The following is a 10,125-nucleotide window of genomic DNA, read 5'->3' as shown; positions in this document are numbered from 1 at the left end:
ATTAAATCATAATCTAGTAGGATCCACTAGGACTCTAGTAAAAAATATAGAAAATTCGTAATTTTTCAGTCCTTTAATTTAAATCTAAATTATCCTAGAATATTTCTCATATGAAGTATGGAAAGTGGAGTTCCTGTGTAGCTCTGACCTCCACCACATTAATTAAAGGTTAAATCGTCGATGCATCTGTGGCAGGTATCAAACGATGCAGGTTCTCGATATAGGCTCATGGATCAGAAATGATTTCCGCATCCAATTGATGCTTATGGCTGTTCATTTTGGTCCCATCAGAGATGCAAGGGATACCACAAAGTAAAACTCATTCGCTCCGACCAGTTTCAAGCGAAGAGCTTATATCGAGGCACCCCGCTGTATTATTCGGCCGATCGTACGACGGTAATTTCGAATCGGTGAAAAGGGTTTCGTGTACGCTTCATCAGAGTATTACCATCGATGTCAACTGTGCTCGATCGAACGCAAGAACCAAGCCACGCTTCTGAAAGATTAATATCGTCGCAATAACGAGCGGACACTGAAGGATATTTGACCAGGGAACGATTCGTCGAGAACCATCGCGAAACACTTTCCTTGATTGATGTAAAAAAGTAGGAAAGGCAGAGCACTGGCGCGTGTGCGCCAGCGTGTGTAGGGTAGAAAGTAATTGCCGTCCAAATACGTTCCTTCTGCAGAGCAAAATTGTCATCCGAAATGGTTTCTAGAGCGTACAGTTATGATTGGCTGAAATGTGATACAGGACTGTCCAAGTGTTTGGAAAATTGAAGACACTCAGCTTTGAGTCAGCTTCCTCGAAACCAGTCGAGTACTTTGCCATTTGGGAATTGTGATTCGACAAAATCGAGTTCGACCTATTCGAGTGGATTTAGGGATACTTGGAATATATTATCATAGTAGGTTAAATGGGAATTTTTTTTGTCTACCAAGAGGAAATTAAAATTAAAATTGGAGACTTCGTATCATACTGTATTACTCTAATGGAAGTCCAAGTTATATTTTAGGAAACTGAGAGAAATATATTATAGAGAATCTACTGGAAGAGGAAAATGTTCCTGTTTGGGATACTAAGGTAGCTTGCATCAGCATTTCAAGTATACTTCAGCCATTCGAAGAGGTTGAATTCTTCCTCAATATTTAAAGCATATCTAAAAATGGAATTTAATTAATTTATTTGACCAGAGTTATTTCTGATGGTACAAGCTCTTTACCTAAGAAATATCTTTTACTTTGAGTGTTTCCTAAGTGTATTAGTACTCGACTCGATTCGTGCCCTCTTTGGACAGTTCTATCGTGAAATGCCGAATGATGCTACCAGGAAAAAAAAATTCAATATCAGTTTCCATTTCAACTGGTTCTTAAAACCCCCTTCTTAAAAGCACTCTAAACTTTTTATCTTCCATCTTCTACCCCTCAGTTAATCAAGTAGTATTATTCGGCAGACATCCCCCGAGATCTTTATTTTTCTCTGATCGCCAAGAAAACCCAGGAAGCCCTTATAACTGACGCCGAATCCTTTTCGTCGAAAGGAGTACCGAAGGCAGAGAATTTTGGCGGGAATTGAAACATCGGCACCGCGCTGCTATCGCGAGTAGAAGCTTGAACGATTGTGCCATTCGAAATGCCAAATATTCTCTTCGTTACTCTCTCAGAACGCAAAAATTTTGCAAAATGGAGAAACAGGAAAGAAAAAGGGGTTCGAAGGGGGATTGGTAGGAGACTAAAAGCGTAGGTTGAGGAGGGAAAACTATTCCAGGGGAACGCGAAGACGCGAGAGAACGGAAAGAGAAGAACTTAAGCGATTCGTAACGGAAGCTTTACAGACTTAAAGATACCTCAGGTTTATTTCATAACGGAAACGACGGTGGGCCGTCCTGATCGAAGCAATTGTTAACTTCGAGGTGACCCAGAGACGACCCCCTCGCCGAGGGCCAATTAGCCGAGATCGCTTCGATCACGACCGCCAACCGCTAGGCACTGAAATTATATTTCGTAACGTATACCTTCTCGCGAAGTGAACGTGTCAATATTACTTAGTCGAATTCGTTGCATCGGGCCCGAGGACTGGCTCGTATCTATTGTATAATAATATATCGCATTTAAATAGGTCGCCTGAAAACGTTCAAACGCCAGGGACGAATCTAGGCCCAATTGTATATTTAGTGCCGACTATCCTCCATACGACGAGTAGCTAATTGAGTCGTTCACGCGTCCACAGTGTTGCCAGAACGCTAGGAATGATCGAGCATCAAACCTCAGTACCCCCTCGCCATGAACTCTCCACACATTTCAGGCGAGTTTGCAGCAAATAGATGAATATTAGATTTCCCTTAGACTCGATTGACGCGTTGACTCCTACCTTGAACCAGCAGAAGATCGAGGATCCAACGAGTTCATAGCGATGGAATACTGGCACGAGTCCCTCGCGCGTGCGCGTGCGCCTGGAGGCTCGGTTGGCAACACTGCACGCGGAGCATAGTCCGCACGCGTATTAACCGGAACATATATATTCGATCGATTCGACCAGCGAGCCAATTAGGGGCGATCAAAATCCTATATATACATACATAGAAACATATATGTATCGAACGTCGCAACAGAGACAGCGATCGCCCCCGCGGACGTCGATCCAGAGCTCTGTCCAGCACGATCGCCGAGATCTGCACGGCGAAAGGATGAAACAATCGTCGCGGATAATAATGGCCGGGAATTATCATACCAAAACGATCTCATATCGATTTTAATGAAAAAAGAAATGCAATTTTCGATGGTGCGGTCGACCGAGGTGCGGCATCGCGGGCGTCGTTTCGCGGCGTCTTCGAGCGAGGAAGTATCGTCGCATGTACCTGTTTAAAAAAGGCGCCGCCAGGGCGATGGGAGCGATGTCGCGGCAAATGGCAACCGACTCGACGTCGACGTAGGATCGAAATCGATGGGAAGAGGGGATCGTTGCCAGGTCGCTGCTCGTGGACCTTCTGTTTGCGCTTGGTCGACCGCACGGAGCAAAGACATATTATTATTGATAGTATATTATATATTATATATTATATATTATTATATTATATTATATTATATATTATTATAATATTATATTATATTATTACCATTATTAATTATTAATTTTTATCCATTATTATTATTATTACCATCGTCATCGTCATTATCAATCATTTCGAGAGCCATATTGAAGAGCGTCGCGAGCGAAGCTCGCCTGCGTGACACGTATCCGAGGATGCTCTGTTAGTATTAACGCAATACTTCGTGTTCGTGTCGACGTGACTCGGATACGTCTCGTGTCGAGGCAATGTCGAGGAGAATGTGGTCCCGGAGACCATGATCAGAGGGGCTGGACACGGCTGTTCGCGGCCAGCGACTCTTTTCGTCGAGATCTCCTTTTGCGTAATATCGCTGCTGCAGACGCTTTCTATTTAACGAAGAGTTTTGACACGCATTCGTCGTCGTAGGGCGCAGAACGCTGCGGTTATGTCACATTAGAAGACACTCGATTTATTCTAACGTACATGTACGTGCATATATATACATATATATGATACACAGACCGACTGAAGAATGAGTTATGGAAGGAGGAGGCGTGGAGCAATTACGTTTCAGTGTAAATTTGAGCGTCAGACTCCTTATGGTTAATAAACCTGTCTAACAAAAGCGTGTCGAACTTATTCATTCTTCTCGCTCCGTGGTTGCCGCGATCATCGTCGAATTCCCATGAATTTATTCGGTTATTTTTCCTGCGAGAGTCTTTATTTTTATCTCCTGGTTCAGGGACCTAGGGTCTTAGGAAATTTTAGTCGAGTTTCCTTTGAGTTATCACTGTTTTCTTGAGGAAACTCGGGAAACCTTATCTTAGGGATAAGTGAGGAGCAAAATGAGGGCGGATTAGGAACTGGGCCCAAGGCGGGGCCCTCTGATAGGCATAGGTAATAATAATAATAATAAAATACTCACAGTTTAGGGACAGGGATTAGCTCCTCTCACAAACTATTATTATTATTAACATCGTTACCATTAAATTAATGTCATTTTGAGATCCCCGCCAAATATCAAGTTCGCCCAAAGTATGAAACGCTGAATAAAAAAAAAAACAGATAATTCTAAAGATAGTTGTACAATGGACAAATAATTATGCTATTAGGTTTTAGCGATCGACAGATTCTTGCAATTGGTAACCGTATTATCAGATTTTATTTTCTGTTTTAATGAATTATTTATTAAGTAGCGTTAGTCGTATCGTATCTCGTCGTGGCAATAAAGTGGAAGGTATATCGAGAGCGTAGTTGTATATTAGGTACGATAATATTCCATTGTGATAGTAATATAGAAAACGTAGTGATTAGAATTAACGCTGACTTACCTTCGTTTCGACTGACAAAAGTCTTTCATCATTGTACCACGTAATATTTATTTCGTTGCTCAAAAAGAATATATAATTTATCGAAAAAATGAAGAAAAAAAAAGGAAATTTGTTATCGTAGATGCTTTAATACCTGTGCCATTAATGGGACATAATCGCAGCTTCGGATATTCACCCAGTTGAAATAAAATTCTCGAATCTGCACCATGGAAACGTTTCCCGAATGAAATGGTGGCGACTCTTGGTCGAATTTCTAAAACGACTCTGTCCGAGGAGTAATTTACACGCTACGCACAATCGATACACGATATTAGCTTATCGTTCACGTATATGCTAGACAGATAGGACATTAAAAGAGGCTTAAAAAATTCGCGAGGCATTCAGTCGATCTTCATTCTCACTGATTATTAAATGGTAAAGGCCTCTTTCGATCTAGCAAAGTTGGATACACAAAATTCGAGAGTTTCAATAGGAGTCATTTTGTTACAACTCGAGTAGATAAAAGAAGTATTCCTTGTGTCAGGAGAAGAATATATTGCAAAACGATTAAAGAGAAGTACCATTCGAAACCGATGAGTTTCCTGCAAGCATAGCTACGTGAATTCGAAGAGGTCAGTATCAGAGCACGGTGACCTTAATCGATCAATGACAGTCCATTAAGGTTTCATTGGTTTGTGCTCGCCTGTGTCCTCCTAATTATTCATCCGCGGGTATATTTAAGATTCCGTCGAAGCCGTCAAGACGTTACTGCTAATATACACAATCATAGGAAACATATTAACAGTTAAGCAAATTTACGAACGTCTTTTTAACTGTACAAGTTCGGAATCGTAGATTATCGTGTAACGTAGCCGCTGTAGGTAGTAGCAGTATTATTATACTAAAGAGAAAAATTAGGAAACGCTGCAACGAATATTCGGATATTATTAGCCATATGTAAGAATCTGCAGTGTGATATGGACCGGGTTAATACTTGTAAGAAGCTGAGATCGAAATTTCTTTGCATGCGATCACGTCGCTGGTAGCATCGATAACATATACAGGGTGGTCCAATGGAAGCAGCTTAGGATTTAAAAAATGAAAGAGGTTCATAAGGAAATCAGAAAGTTCTTTTGAAGGTTCGACTTTCGTCATGAATATTTTCCTTGGTTGTACTGCAAAAGCAGTAGATGATCATTTTTAATGGATCACCCTGTATCCATTCACAGTCGCCAATGTCGTGCACAGTAATTCTGATACGTTTCTTTTGAGAACCTTCTTCTTTTGCTATTCTGTTTTTAAGTATTAAGACACGCAACATCAAAACGACTCCTTTTGAAGACCACTGTCTGACGTTCACAGTACCTATACTACTGGCCAAAGTTACTCGCTGATACTTATGAAAATTGGTACCCTTAAATTAATATTTCTATTCAAACTATGCTTTTAATAAAGTATTATTACTTCTGTTTATTTGAATGATTCCAAACTTTGGCTAGTAGCTTCTTATCGAAATTTAAAGCGGGTGTACTTAAATGTAAATGCCTACATAAATTCTCGAGATGCGAGTAATTTGGTAACAGTATTCCCATGGATATTGCGCCCTTCAAATTTATCGATTACAGTAGAACTAGGTGAATTATGAAAATCAGTGAAATCTCTGGCTCCAATTAAAGGACACTTGTTACGATATAATCACTCAGAACCACTCCTTCCAGAATTGTATTGTCGTTTCGCTAACACCTCGAAGAGCGCTCGTCAACGTCGCTACTATTGTACAAATATATAATACGAACCTGTATATAAACTCTCGACACGGTCCATCTCAAGAGAAACTCGTAAAACGTGAACGACGAAACGCAAGTCACGCCATCGCGCATCGCTTTGAAAATGACTGAGGGGCTCATAGCAAAAATGATCCTCGTCAATCTTCGAAGAGCAAATACTCTAGCATTTTTAATTCTAGTTTAATTAACTAAACCTCTTTCCACAAAGTCTCGCTTCACACCACTAGAATGTGTTCTCACGAGAAAGATCGCCAAAGGCAAGGGTCGTTTTTATTACGAGCCCCTCAATTATCAAACGTAATAAACGACCCATCCAATCATCGAGGGGTAACGCAATACTGATAGCAATAGGTGGCCTGTGTTTTTCTACGCGCCCCATTTTCCCGCGTATGAATAAAATCTCGCACAAAGAAGAGAGGGGTGAGAACAGTGGAGCGTTGACTTTGGCGAAATCGGCCTTTCACGCTGGCCATAACAGCCATGGCGTATTTGTTCGGTGATTGTTTTGTCACCAGAGTCTTCGTCGATAGAATAACTCGACTGAAAAGTGAATTTCGAGCATTCCAAATCGAATCTAAGTAGAGGAGACAGACAAGGCGCGACTCCTATTTGTGCAACCTCGTGACAGAAGGCAGGGGGGCATTCCTTTGCTCAGATTGGTCCCATATAGAGGGAAAGTTACCATCGGTAGGCTGGTCAATCGGTCGCATGGATTAACGAGTACAGATAATAACGAGTACGTACGTACGAGTAGAGATGGAACAAGTGATTCTTGGTAATATCGATAGAGTTTCCCGCGCATGGAACGAGCACGTGGGAGAACAGTTTGTAGGTGAATCGCCAAGTGTTTTACTGAAGGTTTCACACCTTCGTTTGTATATACAGCGGGCGTGAGACTACGTCGACGACAGTGAATGTAAAGTTGCAGAGTATAGTGATAAGCAGAGACGGGTGAAGATAAAGACTTGGTTCAGGAAGGAAATTTATTATGTAAGAACATACATATTTAACTCTAACATAAGAAATCTCAAGCTATCCAAACGCTAGCCGAATAATATTGTATAAGCCTTTTGAGATCATTATTGTTATTATATATATATATATACACACACGTACACGTATATAAAGTAGTAGGAAGTAGTAATGGTCGACGACGACGACGATGACGATGATGTAAAACGAGATAATAATACATTGTAGTCATACGATTAACATTATTGAACATTATATTTTATTAATTATTATAAATATGCATTCGAGATATATACATAGATATAATTATGTAAGTATTGTGTTACATAGAATATATATTATTATGAACTCTTCCGTATTATTGTTTTTCCACCATTCACACCTTCTGAGCGTTAAGCATAGTTAGTAAAACGATTCTTGAGAATAAAGTGACATTAGGTTGAGATAATAAACAAAAGAGATAACCAGAAATAATTGTTGAAGGCATCAAATCATACCTAAAACGAAACATGTTCCTTAATGCTGAATACGTTCTTAAGATTGAGGTAAATAAAACTATTTCATGATCACAATAGCATTGTATACTTATACGTGATAATTGTACTTTAAAAGTAAAGAAGAGTATCATATGTTTCGAAAATAAAAGCTATATTATTGCTTTAAAAAGTGTCTTTTATTTCTTTCTTACATTCAGTATTTTCCATTTTATACATATACCCACTTCCACATACCTACCTTTGTAAATCAAAGGTTCACCATCGTGAATCTGCTTTGAACCAAAAAATTTCCACGAACAGCTTAGTTCAGAAGCTCGCTCTTCACCCTAGTCCCCAGAACTACCCTAGACCATGCTCACAAAGTTTAGGCACAGTCCACGTTCAATCCAGTCCTAGCTCAGGCACAGTCCACGTTCAACCTACGTTCAGCCAAGGCCTCACCCTGGCACAGCCCAAGTTTAATCGAGACTCAGTCCAGGCTTAGTCCTGCCTTTGTCCAGGCTCAGTTCAGGCTTAGCCCAGTGTCAGCCCATGCTCAGTTCAGGCTCAGCTCGGGCTCAGTCGAGGCTCAGCACAGGCTCAGTTCAAGTCCAGCTTAGGCTCAGCTCAAGCCCAGCTTGGGTTCAACCTAGGCTCAGCCTAGGGCTGCTCAGGGCTAACCCAGATCCAGCTCAGGTGGAGGACACTTTACACCCACGTCAGAATCAGCCTAGGTAAAGTTCAGCGTAGCCCAATTCAGTCTCATCCCTGGTCGACTACGATTGGTTACCTGGTTCCAGTCACTGGGCCGGCCTAGACAAGTCCAGGCGATGTCCAAGCTAACCCAAGTCTGGGCACAGTCCAGACACGTACTGTGCCTGGGCCAGCGTAGACCTAGGTAAGTTCAGACCAGCTACATATGTGTAACGCGTTAGGAAAATCATCCATAGGACAACTACTCAACATTGCGGAACAGCACTAATTATCACTTATCAACACACCCAACATTATTCAACATTACTCCACGCTACTACACGGTATTCCCAACGCCAATCCACGATATGGAACACTTCTCCACACTCCTCAACACTTCTCCACACTCCTCAACACTTCCCAACACTCCTCCACACATCCTAACAACTCTCAACACCTCTTAACACTTCTCAATACTTCTGAACCTTTTCCAACACTCCCCGACATATCCCTACACCTCTCAACACCTCTCAACACTTCTCACCATTTCTAAACAATCTACAAAACAGCTCAGAACATCGAATACAGTTGACTAGACAAACTTCTAAGTTTCCAAAAATTCAAAAAGTGCTCCCCGCGAAAATGGGAATTGATAAGTGGCGCCATCTATTGGCAGAACTCGGAACTAAAACAAGAAATTTTATTTTTAGTTCCACCCTTTCACCGCTAGATGGCACCACTTGTCAATTCCGAAAAATTTCCAAAAGTGCTCCCCGTGAAAATGGGAATTGACAAGTGGCGCCATCTAGCGGTGAGGACCCTGAACTAAAACAAGAAATTTTATTTTTAGTTCCACTCTTTCACCGCTAGATGACGCCACTAGTCAATTCCGAAAAATTTCCAAAAGTGCTCCTCGCGAAAATGGGAATTGACAAGTGGCGCCATCTATTGGCAAAACTCAGAACTAAAAGAAGAAATTTTATTTTTGGTTCCACCCTTTTACCGCTAGATGGCGCCACTTGTCAATTCCCATTTTCGCGAGGAGCACTTTTGGAAATTTTTCGGAATTGACAAGTGGCGCCATCTAGCGGTGAAAGGGTTGAACTAAAAATAACATTTCTTCTTTTAGTTCTGAGTTTTGCCAATAGATGGCGCCACTTGTCAATTCCCATTTTCGCGAGGAGCACTTTTGGAAATTTTTCGGAATTGACAAGTGGCGCCATCTAGCGGTGAAAGGGTTGAACTAAAAATAACATTTCTTCTTTTAGTTCTGAGTTTTGCCAATAGATGGCGCCACTTGTCAATTCCCATTTTCGCGAGGAGCACTTTTGGAAATTTTTCGGAATTGACAAGTGGCGCCATCTAGCGGTGAAAGGGTTGAACTAAAAATAACATTTCTTCTTTTAATTCTGAGTTTTGCCAATAGATGGCGCCACTTGTCAATTCCTATTTTCGCGAGGTGCACTTTTGGAAATTTTTCGGAATTGACAAGTGGCGCCATCTAGCGGTGAGGACCCTGAACTAAAAATAAAGTTTCTTGTTTTAGTTCTGAGTTTTGCCGATAGATGGCGCCACCTATCAACGACCAGTTTCGCGGGGAACACTTTTTGAATTTTTGGAAACTTAGAGGTATGTGCAATCAACTGAACTCGAAGTTCTGAGCAGTTATGTTCAGTGTTTAGAAATATTGAGAAGTGTTAATATGTGTTTAGAGGTGTTGTAAGGGGTTGAGGAGTGTTGGGAAGTGTTGAGATGTGTGAAGAAGTGTTGAGAAGTGTTGAGAAGTGTTGAGAAGGGTTGAGAAGTGTTGAAAAGTGTTGAGAAGTGTTGAGAAGTG

This window comes from Calliopsis andreniformis, chromosome 4, assembly GCF_051401765.1.
Source record: "Calliopsis andreniformis isolate RMS-2024a chromosome 4, iyCalAndr_principal, whole genome shotgun sequence".
NCBI classification, from domain to species: Eukaryota; Metazoa; Arthropoda; class Insecta; order Hymenoptera; family Andrenidae; genus Calliopsis; species Calliopsis andreniformis.
Note: the sequence above shows the minus strand (reverse complement) of the source record.